The sequence below is a fragment of the Lithobates pipiens genome, unplaced genomic scaffold (genome assembly GCF_037356315.1).
Source record: "Lithobates pipiens isolate NorthernLeopardFrog02 unplaced genomic scaffold, aLitPip1_a1.2 Scaffold_8, whole genome shotgun sequence".
Taxonomy (NCBI): Eukaryota; Metazoa; Chordata; class Amphibia; order Anura; family Ranidae; genus Lithobates; species Lithobates pipiens.
The window spans coordinates 165,346,888-165,373,434 of record NW_027507903.1 but is presented as its reverse complement, the minus strand read 5'-3'; the positions used below and the strand labels follow the sequence as shown (position 1 = coordinate 165,373,434).

Sequence of the window (26,547 nt, the reverse complement as noted above, 5' to 3'; positions counted from 1 at the left end):
CCATGTCACTGGATTTAATTTCCTTGAAGGGCTACAGTGGCTAAAGAATGTTTAGCATGTAACCTTTCTGGGAGTGTTGTATATTTGTTCCCTCTCTGTATTCTATCGTTCAAGTTTTTATTCTGGTGACAGATTCACTCTAAAGTCAAACTTCACCCCAATTTTTTTTTTTATTTAATAGTGAGGAGTGAAGAGGTAAAACCTCTATTAGGATTTTAGTGCTGTATGTGTCCCTTTTGATGAGCTTCCTCCCCAGAAGACAGGAATCAGTCAATCAAGAGCAATCTCTCCAATACTGACACAGACAGCAAAACATCACCTTTTTAAAAGAAGGCTTTGGGGGTGTGATATTGTTACAAGGAGTCACCGGGGCAAGAAACAACAGGGGATCTGTACTAATAAGGACACAGAGACCAATATAAAAGTGACAGAGGTTCTAAGCATTTACTACTCCTGGGGGACAGAGGTGGTCATGAAAAACGTGAAGTGGTTGTAAATCTGTTGTGGAGATATAAAAGACAGTAACAAAGTGATCATGAAAATCTAAGATACAGTATATTGGCAGTGGCAAGGGATAGTGGGTACTGTGCAGCATTAACACAATGTGCCAGTAGTCACATCACTCTACATTTGCTAGTCCCCTTAAAGTGGAAGTAAACCCATCGATTTAAACAGTTAAAAAAAAAAAAGTCCTGCCGGGAATGCTAACTGCACATTGGCTGTGCTCTCAGCCAAACTATCAAACCATCCAATGGCTGGTGTCATAACGAATCACATGTGCAGCACTATAGCAGTTGAAGATTAAACAGAGGCAAAGATGGCAGCTTCCTTGGCTGAAAACGATAGGGGAGTTTACTTCCACATTAAGAGCTTTAACTTGTCCATCTTTACAGGGAACATTGGAGGGCAAGAAGGAGGAGACTGGAACTTCAAATTTACAAGGCTAATTCTGTTTGTTAAAATGCTTATCATATCATTAATTGAAAAGTTTCTTTCACATCGTATTGTCATTTTTCATAACTTATGTTTTTTATTACAGTCTCCACATTTTTTTAAATGAAAAATAGTATCGTTTTATGGAGTACTATAAAGTAGTTGTTAAAAGCCCAGTTACAAATATAAGGACATATTAAATATGATATCAATAGCAGTACAAGCTGCAAATTGTAGAGTACAATACTAAAAGCAATCAGTCAGAACTCATCTTGTACTGGTCTGCCTATTATCTGCCTTATTTGGTCTTGTTATAAGTTACTGCACTTTTTTTCTGCATTGTACATTGAATAAATCCTAAAAAAATAAACAAAGCTCATTGGTTTCACATTTTGTTTCCCTTCATGCTGAATATATTTTCATGAAAACCAATAAAGACACACATTTCCTTGGATTAACTTAAACATTCATCGCCCTGTTTTACTATATTAAGCAAATTGAAGGCATCACTGACCAGAAATTGCAATACATAGCTATCTAATGGTAGCACCAGCAAATTCAATCAATCTTTAAACAGTCAACGTATTGCTGGCATTTGTGGAAAGACTTAATTCGCTCTGCATCATCATCAAAAACAAGCTATAGCAATTTCTTTATCAGTAAAAGCACATGTCCAGTAAAGCCTAAAGCCTAGCAAAGCTGAGTCCAAAATATTTGCATTAAATAATTATTTAATCCAGACTGTACACTTCTAACATAGAAAACAAAAGCTTACTCAATATTTTACCACCACGCATAGGCTGTGTGCTTTAAATAGATTTGATTTAAATGAGACACACATAGGATTTTTAAAGGGATACTGTGAAGGTCTTGGACAACTTTATTTTTAGGTTTATAAATTTTTTAACTGTTGTTTTGATAATTTTCACATTTAATACACAACAAAGGATTTCCAGAGCATTGAGGATTAGCTAAAGGGACAAGACAGCAAACGTTGCCTGCTTTGACACTGTAGTTTGCCTGACTGAAACTTCATATTGAGCAGTTTGATAGTGGTAACTGATAGTAGTCAGTGCTGTGACTAATTCACTTGTTTAACCGGTTCCCGACCAGCGCACGACGATGGTCGGAAGGAAGGGCCTCGGCTATGGAATGCTCTACCAATCAACATCCGCCTGGAAGAAAATCACCTGGCTTTTAGGAAAAAACTCAAGACCTTCCTCTTTTAGCAGATGATCAAAGCTCGCCACAGCGCCTAGAGGCGATTCAGTTCGCATTGTGCGCTATATAAGTATTTAATTCATTCATTCATTCATGTACGTCGACAGAATGGCACGGCAGCCATATTGGTGTACAGGTACGTCCAATATTCTGTCACGATCTAGGATGAGGCCGAAATGCTGAGAGGGCTCCCCTTGCGGCCGAGCGCAGTACAACCCTGAAGTTGACACAGGGATGTAGTGCCCACAGTAGCACAGGTTGCCAGGTAGCAATAGTAGAGACCAGGTAACAGATGGACAAGCCTGGATGGACAACTGTGCTTAGGAGATCCGAGAGTAGGCAGCGGAAATCCAGAGAATGGTCAAAACAAGCCGAGGTCGGGTGCAGGAAGCAGATCTGGAGCGTCAGGTACAAGCCAAGAGTCGGAGCCAGGAGAACAACAGGAACGGGTCAACAGGCCGGGTCGGTACACAGAAGATCGGATAACAGGAAGCACAGGTACAGGTTCACAGGAGAGCTGACGATAATCCAGCAATGCAGGAGTGTCAGGCGAACGTTTAAATAGGCAGCCTGACCGGGTCACGTCGCGGGCGCGTCGGAGCGATCGTACGTCTACGTCTAGTACGTTGCGTATTCGTGGCATCGCCGCGTAAGCCCGCCCGGTTAGACGTCGCGTCGGTCGTACGTCTAAAAACTACTTTGCGCTTGCGTAGGCGCCGACGCGCGTTAACACGGACGTATCTTATGAGACTGCGGCTATTTCCCTGACAGTGCCCCCCCCCAAGGGGCAGCCTCCGGATGCCCAACCGAGCCCACTTTTCAGGATACCGGGTGCGGAACCTACGTAAAAGTTCAGGAGCATGTACATGATCGGCAGGCTCCCATGAGTTCTCTTCAACAGGATACCCCTTCCATTTAATTAAAAACTGGATGGTCCTACCTCTCCGACGACAGTCGAGGATGGACTCAACCTCGTATTCGGTTTCTTCACCAACCTGAACTGGAGGCGGAGGCATTTCTTCTCTTCCTGAAAATGGACTAAAGGTAACAGGTTTAAGGAGGGAAACATGAAATATAGGATGGATCTTAAACGAATCAGGCAAAACAAGTTCAAAGGCTACGGGGTTAATCTCCCGTTTGATTTCAAAAGGACCCAGAAATTTAGGTCCCAGTTTCCGGGAAGGAAGAGGCAGTCTAAGATTTGTTGCTGAAAGCCACACCTTATCCCCTGTCTTAAAGATGGGGTTGATTCTCTTCCTTTTATCATACTGCTTCTTGTATTCCTCCTGGGCCCTTCTCATGGTGTCTTGAAGTATTAGATAGTTCGAGTGAATGAAATTTACTCGGTCTTGAACTGCCGGGACGGATGACTCAGGGATGGTGTTAGGCAGAAATGAAGGGTGGAATCCGTAGTTTGCCCAGAAGGGTGACTGGTTGGTGGAGGCGTGCACAGAGTTATTATAGGCGAATTCCGCACAAGGTAGCAAGGAAACCCAATCGTCCTGGGAGAAGGAGCAGAAGCATCGCAGGTATTGCTCTAGTGTTTGATTGGTTCTTTCGGTTTGTCCATTACTCTGTGGGTGATAGGCAGATGATAAACAAATCTTAATTGAGAGCAATTTACACAGTTCCTTCCAAAATTTAGAGGTGAATTGTACCCCTCTGTCTGATACAATACTATCAGGTACCCCGTGTAGCCGGACAATCTCTTTAATAAAAGTTTTTGCTGTATCTAGGGCAGAGGGAGTCCCCTTAAGCGGCAAGAAATGTGCCATCTTGGACAGGCGGTCCACGACCACCAAGATGGCCGTAAACCCTTCAGAGGGAGGTAGTTCCACAATAAAATCCATGGAAATTTCTCTCCATGGTTTCTCCGGGACTGGCAGTGGTCTTAGTAGACCCCAGGGTCTGATGTTAGGTCCTTTGTTGCGCTGGCAGGTGGTGCAGGAATCTACGTATGCCTTACAGTCCGCCTTTAAGGTAGGCCACCATAGGGACCGCCGTACAAGGTCCGTCGTCTTCCGCACTCCAAAGTGGCCTGCAAGTGGGTGATCGTGGAAGGTCTTCAATACTAGTAACCTGGCCTGCTGGGGAACAAAAACCTTGTCCTGGTGCCATAGAAGCCCTCCTTGACTCCTCAGGGCAGAAGCTTCGGTCTCCGTGCACTGTCTAGTAGCCAGTTCAATAGAAGATTTCAGGTCTGGTTGTATTAACAAGAAATTCTGGGAGGACAAAATTGTACTAGGTGGGGCCCCCTCGGGGGTATCGGGGAACATCCTAGATAAAGCATCCGCTTTGCTGTTTTTAGATCCCGGGCGGTAGGTGATATGGAAATGGAATCTTGAAAAGAACAAAGCCCACCGGGCCTGTCGGGGTCTTAGGCGTCTGGCCGTACGGAGATACTCCAAGTTTTTGTGATCTGTGAAAATTAGAATGGGGTGAGCGGCACCCTCTAGGAGGTACCTCCATTCTTCAAGAGCGGTCTTGATCGCTAGAAGTTCCCGGTCCCCTACATCATAGTTCTTCTCTGGGGGACTCATCTTCCGAGAGAAGAAGGCTACAGGGTGCAGTAAGGCTTTGGGACCTTGGCGTTGGGATAAGATCGCCCCGGTGGCCACCTCCGAGGCATCAACCTCTAGTACGAAGGGTAAGGCGGGATCTGGGTGTTGCAGGATGGGCGCAGAGGTAAATAGGGTCTTGAGCTGCTCAAAAGCGGACTGGGCTGCTGGGGACCAATGGAACTTGGTGTGCTGGCGAGTAGTCAAGGTGATGGGGGCTACGATGGTGGAGAAGCCCCGTATAAACCTTCGGTAAAAGTTTGCGAAGCCAATAAACCTCTGTACACCCTTCTTGTCAGCAGGAGCGGGCCAATCCAGAATGGATTTCACCTTCTGCGGGTCCATGGCAATTCCCCCTGTGGAAATAATGAGTCCCAAGAAATGGATAGATTCCTTCTCAAAGTCACACTTCTCGGCTTTGGCATATAACCCGTGAGTTCTAAGAATACTTAGTACTTTCCTAACATGTACTCTGTGAAGCTCTAGTGAGGGTGAAAAAATCAGGATGTCGTCAAGGTAGGCGACAACAAAGTGGTCAAGGTACTCCCGAAAAATATCATTGATAAAATGTTGAAAGGTTGCCGGGGCATTACATAGTCCAAAGGGCATGACCAGATATTCGAAATGACCAAATCTTGTTCTGAACGCGGTCTTCCACTCGTCCCCTTCCCGGATACGGACAAGATTATAAGCCCCACGTAGGTCAAGTTTTGTAAAGATACGAGAGGTACGGAATCTCTGGAGGAGTTCAGGGATAAGCGGAAGAGGATACCGATTTTTGAGGGTAATATTATTTAATTCCCGATAGTCCACACATGGTCTTAGGGTCTTATCTTTCTTCTCCACAAAGAAGATACCTGCTCCGGCAGGGGATGAAGAGGGACGAATGAATCCCTTGGCCAGGTTTTCGTCGATGTACTGTCGTAGAGCCTCCAATTCCGTCTCCGAAAGGGGAAATATCCGACCAAAAGGAATGGGGGCCCCAGGTAGTAATTCAATGGGGCAGTCATAGGGGCGGTGAGGAGGTAGAGTATCGGCTTTCCTCCTATCAAAAACGTCTCTGAAATCCTGGTAGATTGTTGGTATGCGAGAAGCCGGACTAGATGCGGGTTGTATGGTCAGACAGCCGGGCAATTCGTGAGGGATGAAGTCCAGACAGTGCTGCTGACAGTAGGCAGATGTGAAGGAAACCGCCCTTGTGAGCCAATCGATCTGGGGGTTGTGAGCCTGTAGCCAAGGGATCCCTAGGATAACAGGGAACATCGGGGAGCTCAGAATGTCGAATTTAAGGAATTCTTGGTGACCCGAATCGGTGATTGTCAGGATGGGACTAGTTTCCTGGGTGACATGACCTGAACTAGGTAAGGAGCCATCGGCCAAACGGACGGTCAGGCTCTGTTCCTTGCGGTTCAGTGGGAGAGCCAGACTCCTGGCCAAGGTTAAGTCCAGGAAGCAACTACAGGCTCCGGAATCAATGATTGCTTGTAGAGGGATCCTGCTGCCCGCCACCATCAACGTGACTGGAAGAGTGATGTGGGCAGAAGCTGTTATTGCTACCTGAAGGTGAGAAGGAGTGTTTGGGGCTGGTTTACTCGGCCTTGTAGGGCAGTTGCTAATAAAATGTCCTGATTCCCCACAGTAGAAGCAGAGGTGTGCCTGACGGCGGAGGAGTCTCTCTTCAGAGGTTAAAGCGGGACGGGGAATGCCCCTCAGAACGGGGGATACTGCTGGGCGAACTGGAGGTGGGGCCTGGATGGAGCAAGTGGTTCGGGAGCGTTCTAGCTGACGTTCCCGTAGACGCCTGTCAAGCTGGATGGCGAGTAGGATGAGTTCTTCGAGCGTAGTGGGAATCTTTAGTCTGGCCAACTCATCCTTAAGAGCTTCGGACAACCCCATACGATATTGAAATTTGAGGGCCGCCTCATTCCAGCCGGAGTCAGAGCTCCAGGTACGGAACTCCACTGAATAGTCCTCTACAGGTCGCCCACCCTGGCGAAGAGCATGCAAAGCTGACTCGGCTGTAGCCGTCCGGAAAGGGTCATCATACAGGCGGGCCATGGCTTCAAAGAACAGGTCCAGAGTATTCACATAAGGGCTGCATTGTTCCAGCAGGCCGTGGGCCCACGTCTGGGGATCGTCCCTCAGTAATGAAATGGTGAATCCCACCTTGGTTGCCTCTGAAGCAAAGGTCTGAGGTTGCAGGGAGAAGTAGAGGAAACATGAGTTTCTGAAGGATCTGAATTTTCTTCGGTCCCCGAAGAAGTGTTCTGGAGCCGGGACTCGTGGTTCTAGGACCGCTGAAATTGTAGACGCCGGAACTTGACCAGAGCAGGTGGGTGGTTCAGGCGGGTGTTGCAGGCGCTCCTCCAGCCGGTGATGTTTCTCTCGGAGCTCTTGAATAGCTGGAGCAAGGGCCGGGAGTTCTCGTAGGACGGCCTCTAATGGGGAGTCACCTCTGTCGACCTCTGTCATGGCTGGATTATACTGTCACGATCTAGGATGAGGCCGAAATGCTGAGAGGGCTCCCCTTGCGGCCGAGCGCAGTACAACCCTGAAGTTGACACAGGGATGTAGTGCCCACAGTAGCACAGGTTGCCAGGTAGCAATAGTAGAGACCAGGTAACAGATGGACAAGCCTGGATGGACAACTGTGCTTAGGAGATCCGAGAGTAGGCAGCGGAAATCCAGAGAATGGTCAAAACAAGCCGAGGTCGGGTGCAGGAAGCAGATCTGGAGCGTCAGGTACAAGCCAAGAGTCGGAGCCAGGAGAACAACAGGAACGGGTCAACAGGCCGGGTCGGTACACAGAAGATCGGATAACAGGAAGCACAGGTACAGGTTCACAGGAGAGCTGACGATAATCCAGCAATGCAGGAGTGTCAGGCGAACGTTTAAATAGGCAGCCTGACCGGGTCACGTCGCGGGCGCGTCGGAGCGATCGTACGTCTACGTCTAGTACGTTGCGTATTCGTGGCATCGCCGCGTAAGCCCGCCCGGTTAGACGTCGCGTCGGTCGTACGTCTAAAAACTACTTTGCGCTTGCGTAGGCGCCGACGCGCGTTAACACGGACGTATCTTATGAGACTGCGGCTATTTCCCTGACATATTCAATGCCGCCCTGCCATCGGGAGCTCGCCGGTGGCGCGCTCCCACGCTGGTCGGAACCCCCATGAGTCTGGTCGCGGGACCCGCGGACTCGATCGCCACGGGCATCCCCGCGATCGTCTCACGGGACGGCCGAATGGAGGAAATGGCGTGTAAACAGCATTTCTCCATTCTGCCTAGCAACTAGTGACGCTGATCTCTGCTCCATGTGATTGAAGCAGAGATCAGTGTTCACTAAATGAAAAAGCCCAACCCCCCCACAGTTAGTAACACACCCCTAGGAACACTTAACCCCTACACTGCCACCCACTGGTTAACCCCTTCACTGCCAGTGTCATTTACACAGGAATCACTGCATTTATATAGCAGTGATTACTGTATAAATGAAAATGGTCCCAAAAATTTGACAAAAATGTCCGATGGGTCCCCCACAATGTCGCAGTCACAATAAAAATCGCTGATCGCCGCCATTACTAGTAAAAAAAAAAATAATAACAAATTATTAATAAAAATGCTATAAAACTATCCCTATTTTGTAAACGCTATAACTTTTGCGCAAACCAATCAATAATCTCTTATTGCGATTTTTTTTACCAAAAATATGTAGAAGAATACGTATCGGCCTAAACTGAGGGAAATTTTTTTTATATATTTTTGGGGGATATTTATTATAACAAAAAGTAAAAAATAATGTGTTTTTTTCAAAATTGTCGCTCTATTTTTGTTTATAGCGCAAAAAATAAAAACCGCAGGGGTGATCAAATACCACCAAAAGAAAGCTCCATTTGTGGGAAAAAAAAGGACGTCAATTTTGTTTGGGAGCCACGTCGCACGACCGCGCAATTGTCAGTTAAAATGACGCAGTGCCGAATCGCAAAAAGTGGTCTGGTCTTTGACCAGCAAAATGGTCCGGTCTGTAAGTGGTTAAACAACATGCTTTATAGCAATAAAGCCAACTCACAGCCTAAAAACATTAGAAAGAGTTTAAAGCTCCACCTGCTGGGCTAAAATAAGAATGCAAAATATTCATATTTAATATTTTATATTTACCTGACTGAAAATGTTTTCAAAATGTTATTTTTACCGTCTTCGTCAATAAGAAAAATTAATTAATACATTTTTAGTATTACATGTAAACATTCTAAATTGTTCAATAACTGAATAATGCTTAAAATAAGCAAACCTTTTACAGAAAAAATACAAAGATATTATTATCCTCTTAGCCCTTGTACACACGGTCGGAGATTCCGACGGAATGTGTCCGATCGGAGCGTTTTGTCGGATATTCCGACTGTGTGTGGTCTGCATCGGACTGTTTCCGTCGGAATATCCATCGGACCAAATTTTCCAACTTGCCGGAAATATTTTCCAACAAACTGCTCCGATCGGACATACTCCGATCATGTGTAGAGAATTCCGATCGGACAAAGTGCCACGCATGCTCAGATCAAATTCCTACATCAAAGCTATTGGCTACTAGCCTGAACGTAGTCCCATCGTAACGAAATTACGTCATCACGTTCTGAAAGATCAGATTTTCCGACAACTTTGTCCGACCGTGTGTATGCAACAGTTTCGGACAAGATCCGTCGGACAAAATCCGACAGACAAAATCCGACGGATTTGGTCGTCGGAATCTCCAATCGTGTGTACAAGGGCTAAGAAGTTCTTTGAACCTAAAAGATACTTGTGGGGTGATTTAGGATTTGCTGTCTCCTTTTCTTGGTAGTAGGCAACTCCATGTTCTTACATGGTTATAACTTCTTTGCAGAGCACCTTGACAGCCAGAAATCCTGGGTGCTCTAATAAGGAACCTGCAACCAGAGATTGCATTGTAATGTTGTCCATTTCCAATACATGTGCCTTCCTCTACAGAGGCAGGAAGGCGAGGGAAAAAAAGCATAAACATGTACACTCTGGTTGCAGTTTACTTTATAAAACACCTTAGGGTTTAATACAAACAGGGAACTCTCAAGGAGAAAGTATATGCATGCAGATGCCAGAAAATGGCTTCTGACATCTAAACCACAAGTATACAGTGGAAACTGTCAGATCATAGCCGGCACTATGCATAGCACAAGAACAAAGGGTGAACTGGCAGATCTTTGATGGGGCTGTCAATTCCAAAACCATTTCTATAGTGAAAGCATACAGTAGTAACTCCAAGATCTCAGATTATGCTGTCTATGTGATGTTTTCAATACCAAAAAGACAAAGTGTGAACTGGCAGATCTTGAATGGTGCTGTCAATACCACAGCACACAGTGAGAGCTGACAGATCTCAGATTATGGTATCCATACAAGCCTATAGTGGAAACTGGCAAGTTTCAGGTGGATCTGCTTATACCACAGCAAGAAAGTGCAAACTGGCAGACCATGGATGCGCTGTCTACATCACAAACACACTGCGAGATCTAGGAGATCTCAGATGGAGTTTTTGATACAAATGTCAGAAACCATAAATCAGACTGAGATAGAAGTACAGTTAAATAACACTTGTTTAATAAGAATAATAATAAAAAGGTAAACAGAGTAAACATAGTTAAAACAGAGCCAGAGTTCAGGAACCGGAACGGATAGTCAGACAAGCCAAAACATCAGGGAGCCAGAGATGAGCGTAGTAGAACAGCAAGCAGGATCTGGAGCCAGAAGGAATGTCAGCCAAGCAAGTCTTTAACAGGAACACAGGAGAGTGTCTCTAAAGATGTGACCAAGGCGAATGCAGAGATAATCTGGGCTGGATGGCTTAAGTAGGCAGGACTGACAAGCAGGATGTCACCAACAGGTGGGTTACTGTGGAGAGAAAGGAGCTGGCAATTAGCTGACAGCTGAGCATCCAGCTTTGAGAAGGAAGGGAAACCCAGACAGTACCCCCTCCTCAATGACCCCTCCCCCTCGGAGGACCACCAGACTCGAGGGGAAAACATCTATGGAAATCATGGAGGACAGGTGCATGTACGTCTGAGGATGAGACCCAAGAGCGTTCCTCCAGACTGTACCCTTTCCAACACACCAGGTACTGTATGCGACCACGGAACCCACTGGTGTCAACAATGAACTGTACTTCATACTCCTCATGGTTCTCAACCCTTACAGGGTGAGGACGAGCCACCGAGATGGTAAAGCAGTTGCAGATCAAAGGTTTTAATAAGGACACATGAAATACATTTGAGATATACATATTAGAAGGAAGTTCTAATGCATAAGCCACTGGGTTAATCCTGCGAAGAATATGGAAAAGCCCAATAAACCAAGGTGTGAACTTCAGAGAGGGAACACAAAGTCGGAGGTTGTGACAGCCAGACCCTGTCCCCAACCTGGTAGAAAGGCGCAGGCAGTCATCTGCGGTCAGCATGGAGTCTGTACTTTTTATTAGCATGCTGCAAAGCCTCCTGGACTTGTGCCCAAGTGGAATGAAGACCACAGAGATGTTCCTCTAATGCGAGAAAAAACAAGTCAGGCAACATGGAAGGTTGAAAACCACAGTTCACCATAAACGGGTAGCAGAATTCAAGGCACTATAGTGAGCAAACTCCACCCATGGTAAGAGGTCTGACCAGTTGTTATGATGGTCAGAAATATAGCAACATATGAATTGCTCCAAGGACTGATTGGCTCTTTCTGAGGCCCCATTAGACAGGGTGATACGCAGAGGAGAAAGCAAGCTGAATTCCCAACTGAGGACAAAAAGCTCACCATAACTGGGGCACAAACTGACTACCCCTGTCTGAGACAATCACCCTAGGTAGCCCATGTAAGCAAAATATCTCCCAAGCAAAAATGGAAGCCAGTTCCTTAGATGTGGGCAACAAGTGGAAAACAATGGGACATTTTTGAGAACCGGTCAACCACCATAAGGATAACTGTGTTGCCCTGGGAGTGGGGTAACTCCACAATGAAATCCATAGACAGGTGGGTCCAGGGCCTCTCTTCATTGGGTATGGGTTGTAGGAGGCCCACTGGAAGGTGTCATGGAGTCTTACTCTGAGCATACATGGAACAGGTAGCTACGAAGGCGGTTATATCAGCATGTAGACTAGGCCACCAGAATTGTTGGGAAATGGCCCAAAAGAGTTGATTCTTCCCATGGTGGCCAGCAGCCTTGGGATAATGGTAAGTCTGGAGCACAGCAGTATGGAGACTCTCCGGGACAAAGCAGTGGGCATAAGGTTTCTCATGAGGAGCATGGACCTGAGCTCCTAGAATTTTGTCACCCAAAGGAGAAGTGAGACTCGTGCGAACCGTAGCCAGAACACAATCAGGAGGAATCACAGGAACCGGAACAAACTCCAACTTGGAAGTGGAGGAAAATTGTAGTGACAAAGCATCAGCCCTTACATTTTTAGTACCGGGTAATGAGACAATGCAATTGAAACGTAACAAGAAAAGAGTCTATCGTTCCCTTCTGGGAGAGAGGCGTTTAGCTTCAGACAAGAATCTGAGATTCTTATGGTCAGTAAGAATGAGAACCGGCACAGTGGTACCTTTGAGATGTCTCCATTCTTTCAGGACTAAAATGATCGCTAACAGCTCTCTGTCACCAATCTTGTATTTGCACTCCACAGGTGACAATTTCTTGGAAAAGTAGCCACAAGGAAGCATAGCACTCTCAGAGGTAGGACGTTGAGACAGAAGGATGCCAACTCCAGTTTCAGAAGCATCAACCTCAAGGATAAAAGGTAAGGCAGGATCAGAATCAGAACACTCTCAAACTCTTAATGGATTCCGGAGACCAATTCTGTGGGTTACCGTCCTTTTTGGTCATATCAGGGGCTTTACCAGAGATGAGAAGTTACGAATAAACTTCCGATAATAGTTGTCAAAGCCAAGAAAAAACACTGCACAGGACGTAAACCCATGGGTCGGGGGCCACTGTAGGACTGCTGAAAGTTTCTCTGGGTCCATCTAAAAACCTGCAGTGGAAATGAAATAGCCCAGGAATTTGCACTTCTCCAATTTGCTCTTCTCAAATCAAGCTTTCTGAAAACCGTTGCTCCCTTGAGGCGGTCAAATAACTCCGTAATTCACAGAATTGGATAGGCATTCTTAATCGTGAAATGATTGCGACCCATATAAACAAGACAAGGTTCACTACTCTTCTTCACAAATAAGAAACCAGCACCAGCAGGAGACAAGGATTTGCGGATGAAACCTTGAGAGAGTGCGTCTGCAACATACACCTCTGTGGCCCTATCCTCCAAGAGCGACAAAGGGTAAACTCGGCCATGAGGGGGGTATGGCACCAGATTGAAGGCCAATTGCACAATCATACTCTGTGGAGGCAAACTACCAGCTTGACCTTTGTCAAAGACATCGCTAAAATCCCGGTACTCCTCCAGCAGGAAGGTGAGTGAAGAGGTGCAAAAGACCTTGGCTACCTTCTGGAAGCATGACTTACTGCATTGTGGGGACCAGGAGAGAACCTCAGCACGGAGCCATTCAAAAGAGGGGTTGTGCCTCTGTAACCAAGGATAACCAATAACCAGCAGAAACTTGGTATTGGATTATCTCGTGGTGAAGAGCCCCTATGGTCATGGACAATAGAACAGTCTCATGAGTCACATGGGCAAGTGGAGTAGCATGCAGCTGCTGTGGAATCGAGTGCTATTGATACAAAGGCAGCATCAATTAATAGGCCTGCAGCCCGAGAGTAGATTAGAGCCTTTTATCTCAATGTATGACTCAGACCAAGAAAGGGTGACTGAAACCAGGGGCTTATCCTTCTGGATGAAACAACGCTACCTAAGGTCTGTCCGTGACAGGACCCCAAGGTTCGGGCGTTTCCTGGACGGGTAAGGCAAGACTTCAAAAAGTGACCTGCCTGGCCACATTAAAGGCACAATCTCTCCCTCCTCCTAAGGGTTCTCTCATCCGCAGAGAGACATGTGAAGCCCGAGTGCATGGGTCCACCCTAACTGACCTACTCGGTACCAGGAGGCATGGGAGGTGAGGGAGAGAAGGGTGGAACTACAAAGTTCAGAGACAAATGTACAGAAGGCTTCCGCAAGCATTCCTTAAAGGGAAGTCTTTCTCTGAGTCTGAAGTCAATGAGGATGGCAAATGTGATCAACCTGTCCAGCTCAGTGGGTATATCTTGGGCTGCTATCTCATCCTTAATAGTATCCAAGAGACAATGAGAAAAAGCAGCCACGAGGGCCTCACTGTTCCAAGCAACCTCTGCTGCCAGAGTATGGAATTCAATGGCGTAATCAGCAACACTTACTCTGTTTGATGCACATGAGGCACTTAGTAGCAGAAGTGGAGCATGCAGGAACGTCAAATACCCTTTTAAAAGAAGCCCCAAATCTGGGTAACTCAAGACAACAGGTTTCTGTGTCTCCCATAGAGGATTTGCCCAGGCCAAGGCTCTCTCAAAAAAAAAGATATCACGAAACCTACTTTGCTTCTGTCCATGGGAAATGCCTGGGGAAGCATCTCAAAGTATATCTCAACCTGGTTGAGAAACCCTCTGCATTGGACTGTATCACCCCCAAATCGCTGGGGAAATGGAGTGGAACCAGACATACCTCTTATAGAGGTAATACTCGAGGCAGGTGCCTGCACAGAGACTGTAGCAGCAGCAGGGACGGCCTGCAACACAAGCTGTACTTAAGCAGCCACAGTGGGAGATTCCAGGTGAGCCGTGCGACTCAGGAGCATTTGTAATGCTATGGCAAACTGATCCATGTGGTGATCCTGCTCATCCAATCTGGAAAAAATATTACCAACAAGTGCATCTTTTGAATTCATGGCCTTTACCTACTGTCAGAAGCCATGAATCAGACTGAGACAGAAGTACAGTTAAAGAGGAAGTAAACCCTGATGAGTTTACTTCCTCTTTTTTTCCCTGCAAAGGTAAAGCATAATGGACTACTATGCATCGCATAGTAGCCCATTATGTGTCACTTACCTGACACAGGAGCCAGCGAAGTCGCGCTGTCCCCTGTAGTCCGCCACATCCATCTTGCTGGTGGCGTCTCACAGCTCCGCCGCTGTCATTCGGCGAAGCCGCGATGACGTCACTCCCGCGCATGCGCACGGGAGTCGACAAATGCGGCAGCTCCATTTTTGGAACTGCCGCGTTCAGTGCGCCTGCGCGCCGCTGTCTACGGTGCATGCGCCGTAGACAGCGGTGCCCGTTTTCGGGCAAATATCTCCTAAACCAAATAGGTTTAGGAGATATTGCTTGGACCTACAGGTAAGCCTTAATCTAGGCTTACCTGTAGGTCAAAGTGGTTTGTAAGGGTTTACAACCACTTTAAATAACACTTGTTTAATAATAATACTAAAAGGTAAACAGAGTAAACGTAGTCAAAACATAGCCAGAGTTCGGGAACTGTAACGGATAGTCAGACAAGCCAAAACGCCAGTGAGCTAGAGATGAGCGGAGTAGAAAAACAAGTGGGATCCGTAGCCATAAGAAATGTCAGCCAAGCAAGTCTTTAACAGAAACACAGGAGACCGTCTCTAGAGATGTGACCAAGGCAAAGGCAAAGGCAGAGATCATCTGGGCTGGATGGCTTAAGTAGGCAGGACTGACGAGCAGGACAACATCAACAGGTTAGTCACTGTGGAGAGAAAGTAGCTGTCAATTAGCTGACAGCAGCGAGGCCAGCTTTGAGAAGGAAGGGCTGAGCCCAGCCCCGACAACAACACGGATAAAGCATACATTGGCTTATCTTGGACGGCACTGTCTATACAATGGTACAATGGGAAGTTGCAGATCTCGAAAGTGGAAACTGATAAATCTTAGATAGTGATGGTTATACACACAGAACAAACAAAAATGGTGATACTAAAAAGCAAAGGCTACCATGAATTCTAAAGGAGTGTGAGTTCTGCAGTGACTGAGATTTTTAAATACTTTTTCTAATATTTTGTTGAATGACCTACTCGGTTCCATGAAAACGAGTACCAGCAGGAGGAAGTAGACTTGTATTGATTTTATTCAAGTAGTTTAAAATACTATTGTCTTTTACAATTTTTAACAAGTCTATCTGGTCTTTGTTTTGACTAACACAGTATTAGGAAGGGTATCTCACAGGAATAGAAGCAAGACTTTTGCTGATACCACATTTTTCGTATTTAGAGTGCAAAGAAATAATGTAGAATTATTGACACATTCAGAAAAAAAGAGGACTATTCACAGTTTTCTAATCTAAAAGTACACATTCTGTCAGTATTTCAGGTCCACTGCAAGTAAACTAATTTGAAAATGTATGTGGCAGAAGCAAACACTGTGCACTAATCTATAATTAAAAGATTCTCATTGCTTTTAGTCACACTAATGTAATTAACTAGAAATTACTATTATTTAAAAATGAACATTCAGCAACAGACAAAGCAAATTTCATGTACATAAAGTATTAATACATTTAAAAATGGCTAGTAAAGTCCTGGTGGGAGGTTTGTTTTTCAACAGAGATTCAAGTATGTGGTAAGTTGATTTACTATAGGAATAAGGGCTATTTTCTTAACAAAATGTTTAGGTAAAGTGAAATTGTGTCCCTTTGAGTGTCCAATGTTCTTTGAATACCTAATAATGTGTCAGGAAAGTAATAATTAAAAAAATATATATATACATTTTTACTAGCACATGAACGCAGCTTCATCTTTACTAAGTTTAGTGAATGGTCGCTATTCCTTTAGTAAATCAGCCCCATTGCTTCTGTAAAATTGTCACCTTCTGTTCATAGAAAATTGCAATATTTTTTTTTTTTTTACTAGAACTTTGCCTAATCCTTAATTATCCAAGTTATCATAGGTATTGAACTTGTAATTCAAACTATAGGTTGCACTTCTACAGTTAAAAATAGTGAAACTGTCAGAGCCCAGTATACACTTCTGCTTTAAAAAACCCATGTTTCATATATGAACTTTAGGCTACATTCACACTAGCCTTCTGCAGCAGCAGCTCAATATTTTCATTATATGGTAGTTATTGCAAGCTTTAGGATTAAGACCAAAGCAGCAGCACTGAAAGGGTCATTCTTGTGTTTCTATTAACTTTTTAATAAAAGTGGGCAAGGAAAGTCCTTAAAGTGATTTAAAGTCTCATTTGTTTTTTAGTTAAAAATAACAAACGTGTTTTACTTATCTGCTCTTGTAGTGTATTTGCACAGATCAGCCTGGATCCTTCTCTTTTCAGGTCCCTCTTCTGTGCTTCTGGCCCCTCCCTCCTGTTGAGTGCCCCAACAGCAAGCCGTTTGCTATGGGGGCACCCAATCCGAGCCACAGCTTCCTATTCCAATTCAGACACGGAGCCCGGCCCTGCCACCCTTCTCTCTTCATTGAATGACTGTAATTGATAACAGCGGGAGCCAATGGCGCCGCTCTGCTGTCTCACCCAATGAGAAGGGGAGTCCCAGGCAGCCGAGACATCGCAACATCGCTTGGCTCTAGATGGGTTCAGGTAAATATTAGAGGGGGGGGGGGGTGCTGAATACAGAAGGCTTTCTATCCTAATGCATAGAACGCATTAAGATAAAAAAAAACTTTTGCCTTTACAACCACTTTAAAGAGGAAGTAAACCCTGATGAGTTTACTTCCTCTTTCATTCCCTGCGAAGGCAAAGCATAATGGACTACTATGCATCACATAGTAGCCCATTATGTGTCACTTACCTGACACAGGAGCCAGCGAAGTCACTGCTGTCCCCTGTAGTCCGCCGCATCCATCTTCTCGGTGGGTCGCATGGGAGCCGAGACGCACAGCATTGCGTGGCATCTCCGTTATCGAGGATGCCACGCTCAGTGCGCCTGCACGCCGCTGTGCCCGTCTTCGGGCAAATATCTCCTAAACCGTATAGTTTTAGGAGATATTTCTTGGACCTACAGGTAAGCCTTAATCTAGGCTTACCTGTAGGTCAAAGTGATTTGTAAGGGTTTACAACCACTTTAAAAGGAAGATTTGGCATGCGGCTGCATCTCTAAAGCTCTTATCGGTTGAAGCTAAAAAATTAGCTTGTTAGCGGAGTAAAAAAGCCCAGCTCTGCTTTAAAGAGATTATTTAAATTATTATTCACTGTGATGGGTATAACTGTTTCACCAGACAGGAAGTGAAACTAAATTTGTCACGGGGACACAGGCAGCAATAAAAAGCTAAGCAGGGGCTTCACATGCAGGGGGTTCTTCCAAAGAAGTGGGGTTCTTTAAATAAGTGCCACTTCCGCTCTTGCACCATCCATATGATAATTTTCTCCTCTCTTCAAAGGTAAATCTGCATTTATACTTCCATCTACCTAAACTGAACATTGACTGACTGCTCAAATGCATATTTGGTAAATCTGCTTTTATACTTCTGCTTTTATACTTCCGTCTACCTAAACTGAATATTGACTGACTGCTCAAATGCATATTTGGTAAATCTGCGTTCATACTTCCATCTACCTAAATGGAACATTGACTGACTGCTCAAATGCATATTTGGTGAATCTGCATTCATACTTCCATCTACGTAAACGGAACATTGACTGACTGCTCAAATGCATATTTGGTAAATCTGCGTTTATACTTCCATTTACCTAAACTGAACATTGACTGACTGCTCAAATGCATATTTAGTAAATTTGCGTTCATACTTCCATATACCTAAACTGAGCATTGACTGACTGCTCAAATGCATATTTGGTATATCTGTGTTTATCACCATGCTCACATTATTTCAATGTTTATTTCGCTATTAAGTCTTACCTAAATTATGGGTTCCCTTATCTTTACAATTTTGTCCTTTTGGTCCTCTTGCAGTTTGATTGTGGTGTGAAAAGTTTTGCTCTGCTAGCTGTGAGCCTAATATTACCTCCTGATTAATTAATTGCCAGATTCAATCCACACCCAACACAGTATAAAAACAAGGCCTTCTGTATGGTGTAACACAAGCAGGGGGGCTGCACATTCAGGGGGTTCTTCCAAAGAAGTGGGGTTCTTCAAATAATTGGCACTTCCACTCTTGCACTTCAGTGATTTGCACAAAACAGACCACAGCAGACTGCAGGTGACCTCATTTCCACATTATCTCACCTTCCTCTCTGAAGCATGCACTCTTTACCTCTCCTCCTTTTCACAATTGCAACCTCTCTCCTCAAACTCACTTTTCTTCACCCCTCTGCTCCACCCCACAATCGGTACATATCAACCTAACGTATCCCCTCCCCCTATTACTGCACTCATCACCTAACTCTAAGCCCACTTGCTAACAAACCCCCCAGGATACTGAAGCATGTCCCCTCATACAAATCATATTCTCATATTACCTCCCTTAATCTTCTGCTTCTCCTAACCTCTGGGGATATTTCCCCCAAACCCTGGGCCTCCCTTATTTAACTGTACCCAACAGACCTTACACACTCTGGCAGTAGTTGCAATCTACACAATTTAGTCTCCATTCCTCTTCTTCCCAATGCCAGCCTCCCCGTTTCCTGTGCCCTCTGGAAAGCCCACTCTGTCTGCAACAAACTCACTGCTGTTCATCACCTCTTTGTCACTAATTCATTTAATTTACTTGCTGTCACTGAAACCTGGCTACACTAATCTGACACCCCTTCTCTTGCTTCCTTCTCCCAGGGTGGCCTTCACTGGACTCGCTCCCCTATGCCTAATAGATGCAAGGGGGGTGGAGTGGGATTCCTCCTATCCCCCCAGAGCACCTTCCAGGTTATTCACCCAACTGTCAGCGCTATATAAATCATATATAATAATAATAATAAATAGGTTTCAAACCTTTCTCTACTCTACAAAAAAAAAACTAGTTAAAAAGTCCTATAAGTACCTAAAAGTATCTATTCCTTCCACCATTGGTGATTTGACAAGGTGCTCTCCCCCTTAATTCTTTGCCCATATCTTACCTCCCCCTCTCCAGCCCTTTTCCTTTTTTATAGGGGCTACTTTTTATTTCACATTCCTTGACCCTTGACCCTTTTCTCTGTTGCATACTATTTTCCTATTAACCTGTTGAAAAATTGACAAGGACTGGAAGGTGGATCTTCTTTTGAATGTCTTTGTAAAAATGCATTTCCTTTATTGGGTATTACAATTGTTATTGCTCTGTAGATGTCTGTAATACTGTATATGATGTGTATATGAAACATTTATTAATATGCTGTGCCCACACCTATGTCCTTGTAAAAAAATTTTTAATAAAGAATGAAAAAGAAATATCAGGATATGAGAAATACATTGCATATGCTAAAATAATGGTAAAAGATTTAGTTTAGTTTAGTTTACATAACTGTTTTCAATATATTTGTGTGATGTACTTCAAAGGTAGACATTTCAAGCAGAACTATTAGAGGACTGTCAAGGATAAAACTAAGTGAAGCAGTCGGAAAATATATGCATGCAAATTGAAAGTACTTTACACTGACAAACACTTTAGCTGCATATTGTAGGTCTACTGAAGTCATATTCTATGCATCTGGAACATAGCGTCAAATAACATTACAGCAATTCATGAAAACAAAGTCCAGGGCACTTATAGCATATTACGCTGCTTTTCTTTAGTCATGAATTCCAAAGGCTAAAAACAATTAAAGCACATCTAGCTAATAAATGTTTTGCGTACAAAGTGCACGCTTTTTCAAGGCAGCTGGATCCATCTTCCCTCTGGGCTTGCCTGCCATTAAGGTGCCTCCATACATTCCTCTGCTCCTGAATGAAGTTACAATAATTCAAGGGATGAGCAAGTTTGGGGTGGAGGAACTTGACTTGCCAGACCTCAACCCCATAGACCACTTTTGGGATGAATCAGAGCGGAGACTGCGAGCCAGGCCTTTTTGTCCACATTGGTGCCTAACCTCACAAATGAGGTTCTGGAAGAAGGGTTAAGCATTCCCATAGACACACTCCTAAACCTTGTGGACAGCCTTCCCAGAAGAGTTGAAGTTGTTATAGCTGAAAAGAGTAGGCCAACTCAATACTGAACCCTACAGACTAAGACTGGGATTCCATTATGCATGTAAAGGCAGGCATCCCAATACTTTTGGTAATATAGTGTATCGTCCAATGGTCACCTGGCAATGGCCCAATTTCAATTCCATATATCTTTCACTGTTTTTACATTCCCCATTCGTTTTTTTTTTTTTTATATGGTTAATACATCTTGTTGATCCTACTCCAGTTTCAATAGATCTCAAAATGTCATGAATGTTGGGCAAATAATTTTCCCCAGCTTTCAGCTAATGCCCTCCTAAAATTGCTGCAGTTTTCTTGGGGCATGATCAAAGCCACAATGTACCATGAAATGATGCTTCAACTTTTCCATCACTCATATACTGTATCTCTGCATCATTCCTACTTTATGGGCCTAAGCACCTAATGTTTCTGCTTGAAATGTGGACAATTAGATGTGGATCTGTTCCATGCTTTTTTTGTCATGCCCCAGGATAAAACATTTTTTGGAACTCAGTAGAACTTTATGCTACCACATATCTGGTAAACTACTTACCTCTAACTCCTGAATAGGCTCTTTTTGGCCTAAATAACTTCCGGGTATTACATTCTCAAGGAGCTGTAAGCCACTGCTTCGTGGCAGGGAAGACTATTTCACACAAATGGATCTACAAAGAAACCCCTATTTCTTTATTTATAGCTAAATTATCCTATGTTTCTCACATGAAATGGGAGGCATTCCTGCATAAGGAATTAGGGGTTCAAAATGTCTTCAACATTTGGGAATCTTTCATTCAAACCTTGCCTATAGGAACTCAATACTCTATAATGCAATGCTTTCAACATACTCAATGGTATCTACTCAGACTCCTAGCCAATCATCCTCCAATTGACATTCCACGCTTAAGTTGAATTGCATGTGCTATTCTATAAATTGAGGCCTCCTCCTCTTCCCTTTACTTGCTACTTACTAATCCGATTGCCATCTATTCATATATTTCTTAATGTACACCACTAGACCCATCACTGCTAGGTTTTTCTCAGCTTATACTAACATACTGTATAATTATATATTGTCTTTCTTGATTTAACTTGTAGGCCAAATGTTGTGGCCATTGTTCTTGTTAATTGCATTCTCACATAAAAACTGTAAATAAAACAAAAAAGTTAATAAATGCAAACCTTCAACATGCTTTTATAGTAATAGCCACAAGGGAACATGCAATAAACCACATACAGTGTGCATCAAGTGATCAATTCCTATATGCAATGCACATACCCATCCAAACATAGTTAGTTTTATCATATGGAGACATACAGTGTAATGCCCCGTACACACGATCAGACTTTCCAACAAGAAAACCGTGGAATTTTGCCTGAAGGGCGTGGGCTCAAACTTCTCTTGCATACACACGGCCACACAAATGTTGGTCAACAAATACAAACGTAGTGACATACTACAATGTTTTTCAGCTCTTTAGCGCCCCCCTTTGGGCTCCTTTTGTTGAGTGAGTGTTGATGCGTGCTTTTCTTTTTGGATTTTTCATTTAGGGATTTTCGGTTCACGCTTTTCATTTGGTGCTTTTCAGTCAATTTCTGAGCGGCCGTTCGTCAACCAGACATGTTGCAGAATCGGAGGAGATAATGTGTCATTATTGGCCTTGGTTATTGCTTTGACATTATTTTTTTGGTTGAATAATGTTTTGATTTGGTATATTTTCTATATTTTTGGATGCATAGAATGCACTTTTTGGTTAACTTCTATTGGCAGATAGCATGTCTAATCTTATTTGTTTTCTTTTTTTAATGCACAATAAAAAGATTGTGGAGAATAATACTTGGCTATGTGTTTTACTTCAAATGCCAGTTTAGGAGTAGGCAGTTACATTTTAAGAAAACACAATGTAAAATTAACAAGGGACACCAACATAGCTGTATCTTTAACCGCTTAAGGACCGCCTCCTGCACATTTACGTCGACAGAATGGCACGGCTGGGCACATCAACGTACAGGTACGTTGCACTTTAAGTGCCCAGCCGTGGGGTTCACTGAGCTCCGTGGTCGTGGGACCCGCTCGCCTCTGGTGTCCCCCTATCGTGTCACAGAGCTGAAGAACGAGGAGAGGTATGTGTAAACAAACCTCTCCCCGTGCTTCCTAGTGTGGCTGTCACTGATCGTCTGTTCCCTGTTATAGGGAAAGACGATCAGTGACGTCACATGCCAAGCCACACCCCCAACAGTAAAAAAACACACACATGTCACACTTAACCCATCCCCGCCCCCTAGTGGTTAACTCCTTTACTGCCAGTGTCATTTACACAGGAATCAGTGCATTTAAATAGCACTGATTGCTGTATAAATGACAATGGTCCCAAAAATGTGTCAAAAATGTTCGATGTGTCCGCCATAATGTAGCAGTCACAATAAAAATCGCTGATCTCCGCCATTACTAGTAAAAAAAAAATATTAATAAAAATGCTATAAAACTATCCCCTATTTTGTAAACGCTATAACTTTTGCGCAAACCAATCAATAATCGCTAATTGCGATTTTTTTTTACCAAGAATATATAGAAGAATATATATCGGCCTAAACTGAGGGAAACATTTTTTTATATATTTTTTGGGGATATTTATTATAGCAAAAAGTAAAAAATAATGTGTTTTTTTCAAAATTGTCGCTCTTTTTTTGTTTATAGCGCAAAAAATAAAAACCACAGAGGTGATCAAATACCACCAGAAGAAAGCTCTATTTGTGGGAAAAAAGGACATCAATTTTGTTTGGGAGCCACATCGCACGACCGCGCAAATGTGAGTTAAAGTGAAACAGTACCAAATTGCAAAAAGTGGTCTGGTCTTTGGCCAGCCAAATGGTCCGTGGCTTAAGCGGTTATTATCCCATTAAAAAAGAAGAGAATATCTGTTGCATTTTCGAGATTTCATATTTGCTACGTCACGAATGTTAATTCTCCATTACGAATGCTAGTTTACAAGACCGGCCGCTTCTGACTCATCCTTGCTTCTGAGTTTGTACTTTGGACTTTTGTCCGACTGACTTTGAAGACATGCTAGCCAACATTTTTTGGCGGAAAGTCCGACAACAATTGTCCGATGGAGCGTACACACGGTCGGATTTTCCGCCAACAGCCTGACATTGAATATTTCCCATCAGGCCCGTGTATGGGCCTTAGGACTTGCAGCAATAATTCCCTTTAGGGCACATGATTTATTTTTTCTTTTCAAGTTCAAAATCACTCCTCACCAAATAGTCCTTAATTGCCTTATGGCACGTACGCACAACCGGACTTTCTGGCAGAAAAGGTCAGATGGAATCATTCCGTCAGATATGACAATCGTGTGTGGGCTTCATCTGACTTTTTTCTTCAAAAATTCAGATGGACCTAGAAATAGAACATGTTTCAAATCTGTCTGACGGAATCAATTTCTATCAGGAAAACCATTCGTCTCTATGCTAGTCCGATGGACCAAATACGACGCTAGGGCAGCTATTGGCTACTGGCTATTGAACTTCCTTTTCTAGATCCATCGTGCGTCATCACGTTCAAAAAGGAATGGACTTTGGTCCATTCGTGTGTGGGCATGTCCATTCAGTCGGAAGTCCATCGTAACTCCATTGAAAGTCCATTGGAACTCCGTCGGGAAGACCGTCTGGCCTTTTCTGCCAGAAAGTCCGGTCGTGTGTACGCGGCATGATATTACCTAAATGCTACCAGTGGACATTTTACTGCATTGCCCTTTTTACTTCATCCTGCTGAACTATATGTTGGTTATTTTTAATACTTTGTGTAATTCTTTCTGCCATTGGAGAGAAGCTAAACAAAAAGAAAAATAGATCCTGTTCTTTTTATTTCCATCTCCTACTCTTTATTAAACCTTTCCCATCCTGGCTACGTGATTTAAAGTAAGCATGTTTTATCTCACCCTTGCCATAGCCTCTCTTTTCCAACCTTTTACTACTGCATCCTGAAAAAAATCCTTTTATAGCATTTTACTATGATTTAAATTGATAAATTGGCTATATGGAATACAGCTGAAATAAATGACATCATCTCTATGTTTGTGCTTATGCAATTTGGTTTTATTTTTAGAAATAAAGTATGAAAATTACTGTATAGTGACCTAGTAAATTACGTTGATTTTTGGTGATACTCTTTCTAAAAGCAGTTTAAAGGGGTTGTAAAGGTAAACATTTTTCACCTTAATGCATTCTATGCATTAAGGTGAAAAAACATCTGACAGTGCCGCCCCCCCCAGCCCCCCCCCCCCCCCCCCCGTTTTACTTACCTGACCCCTCGAAAGTCCCGCGCTTGCCTCTGACATCCTCTTCGCCGCTCAGCCTGGCCATTGATTGGCTAGAGTGGATGGAATGCTGTCAATCACATCCAATTATGCGGCGCATGGGGGGCAGGGCCGAGTGATACAATGAGTGGCTATAGCCGACGGCTGTATCACGGGAGTGCACCCGCAAGTACTTCTCACCATGCGAGGGAGCTCACATGAACGTGAGAAGTTCTTGCGAGGGGAAGCCGAGACAGCAGAAGACCAGGTTCGGGGCCACTCTGTGAAAAACGAGCTGCACAGTGGAGGTAAGTATAACATGTTTGTTATTTAAAAAAAAATCTCTTAACAACCCCTTTAACCCCCCTAGCGGTAATCCCGAGTCTGGCTCGGGTTGGGATTTTAATTACAGGAGCGGTAACCCCGAGCCAGACTCGGGATCGCTTCGCTCGATGCAGGGGAGGACACAGGGAGAGTTACTCACCTTGTCCCCTGGATCCAGCGATGTCCGCCGCGCTGTGTGATCGAGCCGTCCTGCGCTCGATTCACAGTGCCGAATGCCGCCGAGCTCCGTTCTCTGCAGCGTTACGGCGCACGGGAGAGGAGAACGGCGGCAAATTCAAAAAAGTAAAAGTACACAAAACACACACAACACTGTAATCTTACAGATTACAGTGCTGTATTACAAAATACACACCCCCTTTGTCCCTAGTGGTCTGTGCAGTGCCCTGCATGCACTTTTATATTATAAATACTGTTTTTTTCTGCCTGAAATTTGGAGATTGTCCATAGCATCCAAGACGTGTCCCTTTTTCAGTGTTTTAGGATTTGATTACATTATTGAATATTTTTTATTATTCTTTATTATATTATAAACTTTATCATACCCGGGATGTCTGCTAGACTCTGGTTTGAACAGATTTAAGAGCGTTATTCCTAAGAATTACAGGACTACAAATAAAACGCCAGATTTCCATGCAAAATAATTGTACCGCTTTCAGCACCTTATTCCAGACTGAATCATACCGCCAGGGAGGTTAACTTGTCCTATCATTAAAATTCACACTTTTTTGAGCCAGTAGAACATTTTAACATTACAAAAACCTATTTTATTATTATAGTAAAATAGGTGATTTTTCTTTGTGTGAATAAACAAAAAGTTGCTGTTCTCCAGCTACCACCCTAAGCAGCCTATATCACATGGTTTATGGCTACTGATGACTACTTCTTTTGTCAAAGCTTAATTGAACAAGCTGAAGTCAAAAGCTGATTGGCTACCATGTACAGCTGCACCAGATTTTGCCCAGTTTTAGTAAATCAACACCTATGCATATATATAGTTGCAAACTAAATCCATAAACTTTCCGAAGCCTAATTTCAGACACTGCTTCCTAATCCCTTTATTTTATTTTTATATACTTCAGGCAGGTCATACAGCATACAGGGTTCTTTTCCTTTTTTTCCTCTTCTCCAGGCTGAGTTGTCCTTAATGATGCATAAAGCAGTGATGATGGGTTGAAGTCAGCACTGTTCTCTGCACCATGACAG

The 26,547-nt window shown here is 43.8% G+C and overlaps 1 protein-coding gene across 7 annotated transcripts in view; it reads right to left on the bottom strand.

The window, feature by feature from the left end:
* PCLO (piccolo presynaptic cytomatrix protein) overlaps positions 1-26,547 on the bottom strand; it is a 490,197-nt gene that overhangs the window by 419,733 nt on the left and 43,917 nt on the right. The gene's annotated exons all lie outside the window — the stretch shown is intronic.